At 41.4% G+C, this 14686-nt stretch overlaps 1 pseudogene; it reads right to left on the reverse strand.

Moving 5' to 3' along the window:
• Positions 1 to 1158: 1158 nt before the first annotated feature.
• Positions 1159 to 2988, reverse strand: LOC110123753 (protein-L-isoaspartate O-methyltransferase domain-containing protein 2-like; annotated as a pseudogene).
• Positions 2989 to 14686: the final 11698 nt, after the last annotated feature.

A 14686-nucleotide genomic window follows, 5' to 3' on the forward strand; every position in this document is an offset into this window, starting at 1 on the left:
AAACATCCTGCCACCTGACTAACAGGATGGCCTCTGCTTCAAGACCCGGGATGTGATAAGACAGGAAGCTCTCAACACCCAGGCGTGGAGAAGATGCACTGCACATATCACTGTGAGTGAAACCATTCTAGTGCAATAGAGCTACTGATCATTTACATTTGTTCTTTAAAAAAATTCCAAAGCTAACAAATCTTTTTCTCCAGAATTGTAAAAGATAAAACCTATGAGTCAGTACTGTAATGTGATTACAGAAAAATAGCCAACTGAAAAGAAAACTCCATGGGCCAACCACATCATCCCCAATCCACTTCCTGTTACCAGTACCTTCCACCTGCTCCAAAGACCGAGCCTCAGACACCTCAACTCAAAGCTGAATCAATGATCATCTCTGTCACCGCGGCACAAACAACGTAGCTTCTTTCTTACATACGACACTGATATCCTTCTTCAGGATTTTCTTTGAGGGTATTACTCAACACGGATTCTTTTAAAGGTAACAGAGGTGTCACAAAAAATTCCGTGGAATTCTTCTGCAATTCCACAAAGACATCTGACAATTTCATACTTTCATTCCTCTCCCCAACAGTTTTTCTTTTTCTAAATTACAATTGACAACTCACTTAAGATTTTGCTATTTTACTTAAAGTAAAGGAGCTTTTCAGTGCCTCCCAGCTCCAGATAACCGCAAGATTTAGTGAAACTCAGTGCCAGTAATTAGGAGGTAGATACTGTAAAATTCAAACTTGGACATAGGCATGTCCTACTCAGAAAAGATTTTATACACATAAAAACCTGTGCTTCCTGTCTCACATTTTATAAGCAACACAGGTTAATTTCAACTTCAGTTTTCCTTTCTGATTCAGACACATGTACCTCGCGTAAGGAACAGTCTCCCGGCTACCTTTGCACACAGACCTCAGTGTTTCCTGAGAGCCTGAAGTCAGCGCCTCCTCCAGGGCACTCATCCATTTGAGAAAACATTCTCCCTTGCATCTTACCTTGTAGGCTATGTTCACAGAAATCAGACAGAGGGAGAAGTGCTTTAGAGGACAGCCAAGGACAGACTGGACGCAGAGCCGAGCCCCTGCTTCACCAGAGCACCTGCTCGGGTGGTGCTCCAGGCAGGCTGGGCCTCCTCCCCTGGACCACAGACCTACTTTACTCTGTATAAAGTAGGCAGTACTTCAGGAGATCTGGCAGAGGGAAGCTCAGGACCTCTCACGCAGGAAGTTCACCGGGGGCTCAGGCTTGGCGTCCGGCGGGGGTGGTCACCTCTTCTTTCCCCTCCACTCCTCCTCCAGATCTCCAGATGCATTGTCATCAGAGGGGTTGGAGATCCGACTGGCAAAGACCTCTTTGTCCAAAAAGACAATCGTTTCCACTTGGCGATGGCAAACTCTCCTTCGTTTAAAGTTGGGAGTGTCCTTTAGTCTGTTCCCGCTTCTGTTCCCTGCTTTCTGGTGAATGATCTTCTTAATGGTGCCCCAGATGGCGGCGCACGCCAGGTCCTGGAGGCTGTGAACCGCCAGGGGTATCACATAACTGGACGAGCCTCAGTTTCCCTGACTGACTGGCAGGGCTAGATCAGTGGAGCAGAGGAGACAGCCAAGAAAAACCAAGAAACCTGCTTCTTGGTTTCCCAAGCGAAAGGGCCAGTGAGTGTTATCTTCATTGCTTCTCTTGCAGCAGCAGGACCAGGATGCCCCCAACCTTGAGGAGACTCTTTGTCTACTGCTCATGCTCCTTCTGCATGCCTGCCCCGCATTCCACCCGGTCATACTGAGAACAATCTGGAGAAATCTCCAGGCCGTTACCAGTAATGAAGGAGGGTTCAGAGAAGTCAAACTTGTCAGAGCTGTCACTTGTCCTGATGAAGTCCAGCTTCTGCTTTGCCTACTCTGGAAGAGAAACAACATGTAGAGCATGCCTGCTGTGTGCCAGGTATACATCTGTCACATCTGAATGGAGTTCTACCACGTGGTTCACACCAAAGGGGCCGACGGTGAGCCCCAGCATGGAGCTGAGTGCTGCTGCCCAGGTTCAAGAAAGAAAGGCCAGGCTGCAGGTCCAGGGCCTCCATCAGCTCCGAGGAGATGCACGGAGCAGAGAGGTGGATGTTGCTGTGCTTCCACGCCAAGTCTTTACATGCATTCTCTAAATTCTTCAAGGTAATAGTCTGCACGGTCAATAGCTCAGAAAGCCTGCACCACCAGCTCTGAGCAGATGTACTGAGCCTCCTTCAGATTGTCTATCAGCTCGTTGTCATCCTCACCAGTACTTAAGGCGCCTCCTATCTTCGAGATCACGCTTAGGCAAAGCTGCCATTCCTCGGGCGCCCCTCACCCATCCGCCTCCTGCCATGCAATCTGAACCTTTTCCGCCATAAACATCCCAGTCGTGAGTCTTCTTGATGCACAGTTTCTCCAGATGTGAAAATATGATGCATATTTCATTCTTGTTTCGTGAATTGTGACTGTTGACAGCCTTACCATTTGGAATACTGATTCCCTTCTACACAGAGCGCTCATGTTATAACTTCATTTAAGGCACTGTAATTTTGAAAACTGATCTCTCTTTTTACATTGAGAGTGACACCACTTTCAGTGACAACAACCTCAGGAAATGTTTGCCAAATCAGTCACATGCCTAGTGAGGGGTGTACTACTCTTCTTATTGACCAAAATATATCATCAAGTCGGGAAATTCTACTAGAGAACCTGAGACACAACACTTTTTTACAAAAGGGAAACAGTTGTGTCCAAGTCGGTCTCTGCTCAGTGGTTTGGAGCTAAACTTTCTAACCTGACCTTCACTTTGGTGCACCTGTTTTGTGTTCTGTATGCTTGTTTGCAGTCTGTCCATCTCATCTTGCATTTCTTCAGTTGTACCAGGATTCTGGTGCACCTCTGTGGCATCAACCAACAGAATGGAGTCAGACTGGAGCCCTCGGGGAGCATTTGTCCAACTGCTCCCTGATGTTGATAGCATCATCAAGATGTCTATATATATAGATAAACTGCAACTAAACAAAAATCTATCCAAGCCAAAACCTTGGGTAGATCAATCTACCCAAGGTTAATCAACAAAATTTGTAAATATGTGAAGGATGTTCAAATCCAGGTCAGCCAAGCCTGGATGTTTCCTAAGCCTGTATATTTTCTACTCATAACTTGATTATAAAATTACTGAGTTGTGTATTTTGCATTTGCACAGGTAATTCCTCTTTACTTTTAGAGTTAAGTCACTGACCCCCAAATTGCCCTGTTCTGCTTCTAATTTATTCTAAATAGAACACAGTTTAGCAGGGTCAGGAGGAAGAGAAATAACATGTAGAGCATGCCTGCTGTGTGCCAGGTATACATAAGCTAGAAATTTCACAAATTTTAATCATTTCCCACTGCAGCCTCCATCTAGATTTTTGAAGGAAATCTTAATCTCATTGGGAATTAGAATTACACAGTAGGTTCTGTGAAGTGAGAGATGATAGTCTATCCTAGGGGCTTCCCTAGTGGTTCAGCTGGTTAAAACAAAAAACCTGCCTGCTAGTGCAGGAGACAAAAGAGACATGGGTTCGATCCCTGTGTTGGGAAGATCCCCTGGAGGAGGGCATGACAGCCCGCTCCAGTATTCTTGCCTGGAGAATCCCATGGACAGAGGAGCCTGATGGGCTACAGTCATGGCTACAGTCGCAAAGAGTTGGACATACCGAAGCAACTTAGCACGCACGCACGCAGTTTGATACACAATTCACTAAATCAAACACTTCACTGTCAGTACACCCTTTGGCAGTTTTATTCCTCCAGTTTTAATATTCAGTTCTTTTCTCAATCAAATGTTCTATAGCTTTAAATGCATACTTCATTAGGAGTTTTAAACATGTATCTTTGTTCAGAGTCAAGTCATGGATTTTCCAAATGGTGTAACAGGAGCAACATTATATTTAAATAGACAGCTCCAACTAATTTATTAAAGTATTGCTTTTTAAAAGATGAGCAACACTTATCAATTCTAATGATCAGTAAGCTCTGCAGTGTGTGAAGTTTGCCATGCAGGTTGTGGTCTATAATGAGCCTGTATGGTTTTCTGAGCTGAATGAGTTGGGTTTTTAAAGTTGTTTTCTTGACTAAAATACTGAGATTACAAGATTGTCCTCTGAGTAAAAACATGTTACTATCTTTCTCTTGCTGAGGCTAGGCCATTTTTGAAGCTAGAAGGTACCTGCCTTGCTGAGGGAAGGTAAGTAGCTGTGGTTTCCTGAGAGTGTTAAGTTCCAGTGACACCCCTCTCTGCCCCAGGCCCAGCAGATGAAAACTATTCAATTCTAGATCCAGTACACAGCCAGACACATTTAAAACCTTGAACTATATTTTACAAAAAGATGTTTAATATCTAAGATATTTGATAAAAATTTTCTCCATAAGTTAGGGTATCAAGAAGGACCACTCATATCTCCAGATTCTAAAAAACTATTGATTAATGACACTTGTCAAGGGCTTAGAAGGTTATGGCATTTTAATCAGATTTACACTTGGAAACAAATTTCCCCTCTTTTGGAAAACACACAGTTTTATCTCATCAGTTGAATGTAGGTTGACAATTTGTGTTCGTGGAGCTAGACAATTGATTTAAACTTTGATCTTTTAAATTTTCTGTGACATTGGAGACATTTTGACTCTGAAACATTCCACAGCTGTATCTGACTGGAAAGGTCCAGGAAAAGGTGACAGCTGATATCAGTATAATACTGATGGAAATTAGACCCGCTTCTGGTTCCTATAGCGGTGTATCCATGTATTATTGAAATGAAGGAGGGATGCTATAGAAAACTGGGCTGTGTGAGATGCCCACACTATTTATCTTCACCTGCTCTGACATATTCCCTGTCCTTTACCCTCTACCTCATCCTGGTGGCAGTTTTTTAACTGTGCCCCCATCCTCTTGTATATTCTTTCAGTGCCTAACTTTCACCATGACTTTGTGACAGTTAGTCACTCTATTTGATTGCTTTTTATACATTCTTTACTCTATAACCTCTGCTGACAGAATAAATAAAATCTTCCCAAAGCGTTAGATACAATGATTTGAATACAAATCCTCTAGGAACCTCTACACAATTTTTCAAGCCTATGTATCATGTTATGTTTTGACTGTTTTATTACACTTACGCAATTTAAGTTGAATTAGGCAAGTGCTACGTGTTATTCTTCCTACATTTCAATTTTTCCTCACCTACAGTCTAGCACAGAACATGCTCAATCAAGGTTCGTTGAATTTAATTAAATTACTTTTCCATGAAATTTGGGCTTCCCTTGTGGCTCAGCTGGTAAAGAATCCACCTGCAATGTGGGAGACCTGGGTTCAACCCCTGGGTTGGGAAGATTCCTTGGAGAAGGGAACCATTACCCACTCCAGGATTCTGACTGGAGAATTCCATTGACTGGGTAGTCCACGGCCTCACAAAGAGCTGGGCACGACTGAGCAACTTTCACTTCACTTTCCACGGAAAGACATTCTTAATTCCATTCAACAGTTCTTTTTCAGTGTCCATTTCTCCAACTCACCTCACTTCAACTCACAGCATAATAGACAAGTAAGTTTCTTCTCAGGTGTCATGACATATTTTGCTTCTCCTGATTTTTTGCCTGTTTGTATACTAATCCAAGCAAAGATGATTGCCAAAGTCTTGAAAGTGGAGGAAACTCGGCTGACATGAGCCAGTGTACACACCTCAGCCACACCCTGCAACAGCGGTGGTGCTTCCCACTCGTGTGTCAACGAGGCCAAGCAGGGGCCTTGAACCTGTGCCTCCACCTGTGAAACAAGGGGGACCCACAGTCTCCTCTGCAGCAGGATTAGAGGGGGACCACTGCAATATAAGCTCCAGAGCCTGGATAAAATTGTCACAAAATTGTTAATATGACCCATTTAAAATGAACTGGAACATCTACATAAAGAATCAAAAGGTTGCTTAAAGAGCTATCAAATCTAAGGGTTTCCCAGGTGACACAGTGGTAAAGAACCTGTCTGTCAATGCAGAAGATGGGAGTTTCGACCCCTAGGTTGAGAAGATCTCTTGAAGTAGGAAATGGCAACCCATTCTATTATTCCTGCCTGGAATATTCCATGTACAGAGGAGCCTGGCAGGCTACAGTCCATGGAGTAGCCAATAGTCAGACACAACTGAAGCGACTTAGCATATCAAATCTAAAATTCTCAGGCCAATATTGTAACATTTAATCTAAGCTTCAGTTTGCTAATGTGGTTGGCTTTCTTGAAATCCTGGACTTTACCAGGGGAGACCTTGTCATATGGCTGTGAAAATTTTTAAGTGTAGTGTATGTGAGTGGAAGCTGCTAATCCAAATTTTCTTTTCCAATGTTATAATTAGGCTTCCCAACCATCCAGTATTCTTAATAATAGCATAGCTTCCATCTTGGCCAGAATATAAATGCCAACAAGGAAATATGTTTCTGGAATGAAGCTGCGTTTTTGTTTTTACCATGCCAGCATGCAAAAGATGAGGCATTTGGATTCAATGATCTGAAATGACATGTAGAATGTTCTGCATTGATAACACTCACTTTTTACTAGCATTATTTGTTCACCCGTTACTCTGAGTTCAGTGATCATTGAATTATTTTTTCATAAACTTTTTTTATTAATTCTGAGTATAAATGTCCTCAGCATGGTTTCTGGTTCCCTGACTAGGTGCTGGTCACGTCCTGACACCTCCGCCCCAAGTTTGCTTCATTTATAACCTAACCATATTGTGAATCTGTTCATGATTGTTTACTAGGTTTTTGCCTCTGTTTCTATCTAGAATATGACCTACAACCACACAATTCTGCCTTTTCAAAGAAAGAAAAATATTGCATAACATCCCTTATATGTGAGATCTAAAAAGAAATTATACAAGTGAACTTACAAAACAGAAAGAGACTCACAGACTTAGAGAACGAAATTATGGTAACCAGAGGGGAAGGATGAGGGGAAGGGGTAGTTAGAGTGCTTGGGATGGACATGTATACACACTGCTAAATTTAAAACAGGTAACCAACAAGGACATACTGTGTAGCACAGGGAACTCTGCTCAAAGTTATGTGGCAGCCTGGATGGGAGAGGGGTTCGAGGGAGAATGGATACATGTATATGTATGGCTGAGTCCCTTCACTGTTCATGTGAACTATCACAACATTGTTAACTGGCTATACTCTAGTACAAAATAAAAAACTATAAGGCAAAACAAAACTGTGTCCTTTTACTATTCAATTCTCACTGCCTTGCCAAGGTCATATATACGCCACTTAGTAAATGTTTCCTGAATAAACGAGTGAATGAGCCAAATCATAATAAGTTGCTTTTTATAGACCCGATTTCAGTCACATATTCTTTTCCACTGTAGTAGTTTTACAGTATGCTAATGATTTCTGTAACTTGACTATGTAAAAACTGGGTGGATGGATGGATGGATAGATAGATATAGATTAATGATATAAAAATGAATTTTACCAAATTTAACCTCTTCTCGATGAATAACATATCTTTTAACTCTGATCTAAATTGTACATGCTTGGTTTATTTTATATTTGTGCTTGAACTTTGTTCATAAATAATTATTTTTAAAAAGGTGTCCTTGAAATAATCAAATAAGTGGATTATGTAGTTGTTTTCCTTTGACCATTATTCTTAAAGATGCTTCCAAATCACAGGTTTCTGAAAAGAATCTCTTTATTTCCATTATTATAAAAATGATGTGAGTACACGGTCATTCTGAAGTCCATTGAATGCCTTTCTCTCCTTGTCAGAGAACTAATTCTGTATTTTTTTTCCATAAAGGTCTTTGTAGGAAGATATCATTAATGTCCGTCCCTTCTCTTTGCACCATCTGACCTCATCTGTAAGTTTTCTTCCAAACATAGCTTGCATGGCTGGGTGCCGTGTCGCACAGAATCACAAACATACATTTTGCTCTGAGCTTGTCTTCTCTGCCTTCCTCAGTTCAAGAATCATTAACCTGATTTATAACTTTCCCAAGTTTCTTTTTACCTCCACTTTCCCATTTTTAAGGTGTTTGGTGAGTTTACTTTTTTTTCCATTTTAAGTATCTTTCCCTTCATCACAAAATAAATCAATTGTTTTAATGCACTAGCCTGGGGGCAAGAAAAGCTGCCAGACCCCTGAGAGGAGCGGCAGCCTCCCTTCAAGTCTGAAGACTTAAAGAGAGAGTCTGACAGGAGGAGGGGGAGCAGCGTGGACTCTCTCAGTTCAGGGGACCCAGCACACAGCCCAGGGCTGACCAGGAGGAGAGATGTCCAGAGCACAAGCTATACATTTGCAGTGCTAAAGTGGATGATTAAAAAGCAGGATTAGTCCGGCACTTCAGGGGAAAAAAAAGCTATGACAAACCTAAACAGCATATGAAGATGCAGAAACATCACTTTGCTGACAAAGGTCCTATAGTCAAAACTATAGTTTTTCCAATAGTCATTTATGGATACGAGAGTTGGACAGTAAAGAAGACAGCACCATAGAATTGATGCTTTTAAGCTGTGTTGCTGGAGAAGACTCTTGAGAGTCCCTTGGACAGCAAGGAGATCAAACCAGTCAATCCTAAAGGAAATCAACCCTGAATATTCATTAGAAGGACTGATGCTGAAGCTCCAATACTTTGACCACCTGATGCGAAAAGCCAACTCATTGGAAAAGACTCTGATGCTGGGAAAGATTGAGGACAAAAGAAGATGGGGGCAGCAGAAGATGAGATGGTTGGATGGCATCACTGACTCAGTAGACTTGAATCAGAAAACTCCAGGAGATAGTGAAGGACAGGGGAGCCTGGAGTGCTGTAGTCCATGGGGTCTCAAAGAGTCAGACGCGACTTAGTCACTGAACAGTAACAACAGTATGACAAATAGTATATATATCTTTTCTATGAGAGTAAGCATGACTTTTGGAAAATGTAAAAAATAAACAGAATTAAGTGCAGTAAAGAAGATGGTAATCTAAATTGGCAATATGCAAATTGTCCCTATTCTGCAATAGGGACAAGCAGAAAGTGATTATTATAAAGATATACCTGTTATTGACTAAACCCCAACTCTTTGGGGTCTCAAAGAGTTGAACACAACTTAGTGACTGATCAACAACAGTCTGGCACATTTATTTTTTTTATTATAGTAACATTTTATATAACACTGGAAGGTGTGGTAATAACTGAATAAAATCCACATTTTGTATAATTACATGTATATGTGTGGGGTTACTCAGTCATGTCTGACTTTTTGCAACCCCATGGACTGTAGCCCACCAGGCTCCTAGGTCCATGGGATTTCCCAGGCAAGAATACTGGAGTGGGTTGCCATTTCCTCCTCCAGGGGATCTTCCTGACCCAGGGATTGAACCTGAGTCTCCTTCATTGGGGATGGGATCCGCTACCTGAGAAGCCCCATAATCACACTGAATTATCCAAATAACTTTTAAGATAACAATAACACCACCACCAGGAATGAGTGATATGATGAAAGGCATGGGGAGCCAATATGGTGGCTCCATCAGACTAATATTAGGTGAACACAGAAAACAGGTAAGTGCTGGGGATAAGCAGGCATTTCACACTAAAAAGAGGGAGCAGGCTGGGCGTGATGAAGGAAAACTGAAAATTCAAATTATGAAATAGAACTGAGAAAATATGTGATTCAGGAAAACAGGAAATATAAAACACACAACAGTCTTGGGTATCAAAGAACCACAGGTTTGAAGGGGTTTTTTATTTTGTCCTTTATCATTATTTTCATAGCTAAGATAGTTAACATTGAACCTGATGTTCTTGAATAGAGTTTAATTTCAATTATTTTAAAATTTGCACTATATATTCCAACTGTTTTGGAATATATTAACACATTCTCCACATATTTAAGTGACACCATTTTCAACATATCATGGCTTAAGACAAAGAAACGGGTTGACAGAGTGTTATTCATTACAAAATTCTTGTAATTATTTTCAAAGTCTGGTTGGAATTTTTGTAAACAATCTATTAACCTGAATTAATCTGAAAAGTAAATTATCTTTTAAACCTTTTTCCTCTTATATAAATTAACACTATTTGTGGGGATGTATTGATTTGACTCAATCAAGCAACACTTGTAAAGTTAATGAAAACCAGAGTATATGCAGATTAAACATAGAGGATGACTTGTTTCCTGATGTTGTGTCAGGCACAATGTGAGTATTGCTGTTAAATCCTGTTTTCCATTATTGCTGCAAAATGTTATTAAAAGCGTTTATGAATTCAAATGATTAAATCTTTTGACCTCCACAAATGAAATAATCCCTGAAGACAGAGCATCAAAATTCTAATTTTCCTTCAAACCACTGTATATTTGAGGACTCTAATTAATCCATTAGTTTTTTTACAGGATAAAGTTCATCTTGATTTTGCATCCATTTTAATAACTTGAAGACTTCAAGAGCTGATTTAAACTTTTGATAATTTTGCTTGGGATGTGTTATTATATGGAAAGATTTCCTCAAGCTGTCATTTGCAAATACATAGTCTAAGATACTGCAAATATATTAAAAGTAGCAAAAATACAATAACCACAAATAAAAAGGTGGAAAATAAACACAATAATGTGTTTGCCAAATCCTTTTATCTTATTTTCCTTTCACCCTGGCATCTTTTACATATGGCAATGCTAATGTGAAAACAAAGGCTCTTGCCGATAAACCTCTTTAATTTTGCTGTTGCTGTTGTTGTCTCTAAGTCTTGACCAACTCTTTATGACCCCATGGACTACAGCACACTAGGCTCCTCAGTCCTCCATTATCTGCTGGAGTTTGCTCAAATTCATGTCCATCGAGTCAGTGATGCTATCTAACCATGTCATCCTGTGTCACCCTTCTCCTCCTGCCTTCAGTCTTTCCCAGCCTCAGGGTCTTATCCATTGAGTCAGTTCTTCGCATCAGTTGGCCAAGTATTGGAGCTTCAGCTTCAGCATCAGTCCTTCCAATGAATGTTCAGGATTGATTTCCTTTAGGATTGACTAATTTGATCTCCTTGCTGTACAAGGGACTCTCAAGAATCTTCTCCAGCACTATAATTTAAAATCATCAATTCTTTGGTGCTCAGCCTTCTGAATGGTCCAATTCTCACATCCTTACATGCCTCTTGGAACTACCTGCTGTAGTCTGTATAAAATATTTAACCTCTCTAATCTATTCAGTTCAGTTCAGTCACTCTGTCATGTCTGACTCTTTACAGCCCCATGGACTGCAGCACGCCAGGCTTCCCTGTCCATCACTATCTCCCAGAGATTACTCAAACTCATGTCCATCGAGTCAGTGATGCCATCCAACCATCTCATCCTCTGTCGTCCCTTTCTCCTCCCACCTTCAATATTTCCCAGCACCAGAATCTTTTCCAATGAGTCAACTCTTCGCATGAGGTGGCCAAAGTATTGGAGTTTCAGCTTCAGCATCAGTCCTTCCAGTGAACATCCAGGACTGATCTCCTTTAGGATGGACTGGTTGGATCTCCTTGCAGTCCAGGGGACTCTCAAGAGTCTTCTCCAAAAGCGTCAATTTTTCGGCACTCAGCTTTCTTCACAGTCCAACTCTCACATCCATACATGACCACTGGAAAAACCATAGCCTTGACTAGATGGACCTTTGTTGGCAAAGTAATGTCTCTGCTTTTTAATATGCTATCTAGGTTGGTCATCACTTTCCTTCCAAGGAGTAAGCGTCTTTTCATTTCATAGCTACAATCACCATCTGCACTGATTTTGGAGCCCCCCAAAATAAAGTCTGACACTATTTCCACTGTTTCCCCATTTATTTCCCATGAAGTGATGGGACCAAATGCCATGATCTTAGTTTTCTGAATGTTGAGCTTTAAGCCAACTTTTTCACTCTCCTCTTTCACTTTCATCAAAAGGCTTTTTAGTTCCTCTTCACTTTCTGCCATAAGGGTGGTGTCATCCTCATATCTGAGGTTATTGATATTTCTCCCAGCGATCTTGATTCCAGCTTGTGCTTCTTCCAGCCCAGCATTTCGCATGACAAGACAACCTCTAATACCACTTTTTAAATATTTTATTCAGATTAGAGCAGGCAGTTCCTATGCAGGGCTGTGAATAGTTCTGAAACCTTTCCTTCACAGAAACTCATCCCACACCCATCTCTAATATTTCACATTAATCACTCTTTAGGCAAAAACTTTCAAATGTGCCTGAGATGCCTGAGAGGAAACTAGGAAGGAAGACTAGACTAATTCATCAATCCTAAGATTCATTTAAAGGATCATAGGGTTTATGAAAAATGTTTATTCATAAAGTTTGGCCAAATGTGTTTGATTAATCATTTATTTAAGACCCAGTTTAATTCCACATCCACATATTCACTCACTCCATGACTGCTGTTCCTGCCGTGTACCAGGCACTGACCCTACTACAGTAACGGTTGAGGTACATTCTCCAGAAATGCATCTTCTTTTGCTCAATGCCATGGGACATCTTGGTTTTTTCTGCAGTCCTCACAATGCATGCTTCCTGCTGGTCACTTAGCCTGCACTGACCCACATTGTATATTCCATGTGGAGTCCACCTCTTCTACCTGAACTGTCAGCCCCCGGAGGGTGGTGGTCTTATTCAGTACACAGCAGGGTTCCCAAACTCTGGGATCTAATGCCTGATGATCTGAGGTGGAGCTGATATAATAATAACAGAATCAATGTGTGTGTTAAGTCACTTCAGTCATGCCTGACTCTTTGCAACCCTATGGACTGTAGCCCACCCGGCTACTCTGTCCATGGGATTCTTCAGGCAAGAATACTAGAGTGGGTTGCCATGCCCTCCTTCAGGGGATCTTCTCGACCCAGGGATTGAACCCATGTCTCTTTTGTCTCCTGCATTTGCTGACAGGTTCTTTACCATCAGTGCCACCTGGGAAACCCAAACAGAAGTGTACAATAAATGTAATGTGCTTGAATCATCCCCACTCTTGGTCCCTGGAAAAGGGGTCTTCCAAGAAACCAGTCCCTGGTGCCAAAAAAGTTGGGGACCACTGAATACAGCACTGATCAGCATCTGTGAAGATGCTGGGGATGCTGTTAGCCTAGAAGTTGAAAATGTGTTATCTATGTGTATGTTCTTCAGCTTTCAACTATTATACAGTGTCTTCCTGCTCTATTTCCCAATTCCCTACTTGGGCTGACTGGCTTGTTGCATGCATACTCAGTTGCTTCAGTCGTGTCTGACTCTTGCGACCCCATGGACTGTAGCCTGCCAGACTCCTCTGTCCATGGGATTCTCCAGGCAAGAATACTGGAGTGGGTTGCCATTCCTGTCTCCAAGGGATCTTTCCAACCCAGGGATTGAACCCCATCTCCTGAGGATCCTGCATTGCAGGTGGGTTCTTTACCACTGGGAAGCCCGCCACTGACAATTTGAACCTATTCCAGAATATCCTGAAAAATTAACAAATAGGGCAATATTTCAAAATCTATTTTCCAATTCCAATCATGACAGAAATTTTTCATAATATATTTACATCAGAGACTTTTAAAATATTGATTAGGGGAGGAAAATTCATTTAGAAGGAGTATAGTCTCTAGTATATTGTCACCCTGCTTATTTAACTTATATGCAGAGTACATCATGAGAAACGCTGGGCTGGATGAAGTACAAGCTGGAATCAAGATTGCCGGGAGAAATATCAATCACCTCAGATATGCAGATGACACCACCCTTATGGCAGAAAGTGAAGAGGAACTAAAAAGCCTCTTGATGAAAGTGAAAGAGGAGAGTGAAAAAGTTGGCTTAAAGCTTAACATTCAGAAAACTAAGATCATGGCATCTGGTCCCATCACTTCATGGGAAATAGATGGGGAGACAGTGGAAACAGTGTCAGACTTTATTTTTGGGAGCTCCAAAATCACTGCAGATGGTGACTGCAGCCATGAAATTAAAAGACGCTTACTCCTTGGAAGGAAAGTGATGACCAACCCAGATAGCATATTAAAAAGCAGAGACTTTACTTTGCCAACAAAGGTCCATCTGGTCAAGGCTATGGTTTTTCCAGTGGTCATGTATGGATGTGAGAGCTGGACTATGAAGAAAGCTGAGTGCCTGAAAAATTGATGCTTTTGAACTGTGGTGTTGGAGAAGACTCTTGAGAGTCCCTTGGACTGCTAGGAGATCCAACCAGTCCATCCTAAAGGAGATCAGTCCTGGGTGTTCATTGGAAGGACTGATGCTGAAGCTGAAACTCCAGTACTTTGGCCACCTCATGCGAAGAGTTGACTCATTGGAAAAGACCCTGATACTGGGAGGGATTGGGGGCAGGAGGAGAAGGGGACGACAGAGGATGAGATGGCTGGATGGCATCACCAATTAGATGGGCATGGGTTTGGGTAGACTCTGGGAGTTTGTGATGGACAGGGAGGCCTGGCGTGCTGCGATTCATGAGGTTGCAAAGAGTCAGACACGACTGAGTGACTGAACTGAACTGAACTGAGAGACTCTAGAGTGAAAAATTATTGCATTTAAGCTCTAGTTACATGGCTTTACACACAAAGTATCTTCAGCTAACAATGTTTACTTAGTATGTACTGTGTTCAAGTTTGTATCTCATTATGGTTTTGATCCTTTATATATCTTTTTTGGATACAATGTCTAGTCAGGTA

Source organism: Odocoileus virginianus, chromosome 15, assembly GCF_023699985.2.
Source record: "Odocoileus virginianus isolate 20LAN1187 ecotype Illinois chromosome 15, Ovbor_1.2, whole genome shotgun sequence".
Taxonomy (NCBI): Eukaryota; Metazoa; Chordata; class Mammalia; order Artiodactyla; family Cervidae; genus Odocoileus; species Odocoileus virginianus.